Raw genomic sequence first — 1,597 nt, 5'->3', positions numbered from 1 at the left:
CTCTGTCAGCTCTGAAACGCTACAGCGGTGGAAGTTCACAAAGTTTCAAACAATGAAATGTGTCTTTGTTAAAGTCATCGCTGCGAGCCGAGAGCTCGGGCTGCTGTGTGCTGCATCCTGTGATCTGCTTATTAGAATGAAGTCACTGATGGATGCTGCAGTTTGGAGCCGACTGAAAGGTTCATCAGCATTTCCATGTCAGGCTGAGAGAGAGTCAGCACACTCTCCCTCCATCGTGAAATAAACCCCCAGGTATTCCCCCTCAGTGTGGACTGTCACAGCAAGTGGAAATGTCCTGTGATAGAAGAGGAACTTTTCCATAAGCAGGTGAGTTAGAAGGAGCCCCTCACTGATAATACACCTGCAGAGCAGCTCACATGACTGCACGGGGGAACCGGTGCTTCCAGTAATGTAAACTGGTTTTCTGTTAGTCAATGGGGGAGGATCCTCACAGGTAACGGCAAACATTTAGAGCTTTTACACAGAGCACCTTATAGCAACGTGACGCAGCCACGGACATCCACACTTTCTCTTCACACACAAACCCGTTTTTCTTGTGTTCACAGAACAGCTGGTTGTTTATTTAGTCAAAAAGGCTGAACTCATGGAGGAGGCGTCCAAAATATTTTACCCAGTCTGGTGTTTATTCCTCCATCTAGTGGCCGATTAGACTTACTGCAGGACGTTTACTGGTTTCGACTCAGACTCGTGTCTGAGGAGAGCGAGAGTCTCCACTGGAGTCATTTATGTGAATGATTTCGTTTCCGGCCACTCGGTGCTTTTGGGTCTGACAACAGAAACAAGAGATTTGAAAACCACCTGGTGGGAGGAGTCTTCATCTCTCCTGTGAGATTCAGACGTTCGGGTCAGAATCTGGTGTGAACAACATGAGTTGGTGGTGTTTCATGGGATGGATCTTTCGCTGGCACACTTTGGGCCCTTCAGCACCTCCTGAGCATCGTTTTAACAGCACGACCTACCCGAGTGTTGTTGCTGACCGTGGCCACGGTGTAGCATTCTCTGCTGGCTGCTTCCAGGACGGCGCACGCATCTCACAGCACCTCAGACGGTTTCTGGAACCTCACGATGAGTTTGCTGCGCTCAGACGGCCTCCACAGTCCACAGAGGTGGAACGACAGCTTCACATCATTTATATCTGTGTGATGGTATCATGTCAACACGGATCAGCGTGTCAGAGGAATGTTTGCAGCACTCAGTGAGTTTGTGCCACGAAGGACTGAAGAGGCTTTTCAAGGAGGGTCCGACCTGGTACCAGCAAGGTGTACCTAATAAAGTGGCCTACAAGCATATACACAAAAATGAAAAGTGCGTGAAAGTTTCTCATAATTCCTGGTGTGAACTGGTGGAGATCATGTTGTGAGCTGCGTTTCTCTGCTTCACTGAGAGTAAAAAGAGTCGGGAGGCTTCACTGCAGCTGTAAGGCCCGCTGCACGAGCACGTAAACACGTGCACGAGCACTTATACCGAGAGGATCTGCGCATGTGCAGTTTTTAGCACTTTTTCTGTGCACAAAGTTTCCTGCTGTCATTTTTAATGACGCATTTCAGTGAGTTTGTTTTATTTAATCCAACATAAA

The sequence above is a fragment of the Haplochromis burtoni genome, unplaced genomic scaffold (genome assembly GCF_018398535.1).
Source record: "Haplochromis burtoni strain Fernald_Lab_line unplaced genomic scaffold, NCSU_Asbu1 Contig_35, whole genome shotgun sequence".
Lineage (NCBI taxonomy): Eukaryota > Metazoa > Chordata > Actinopteri > Cichliformes > Cichlidae > Haplochromis > Haplochromis burtoni.
This window is presented reverse-complemented; position numbering follows the sequence as displayed.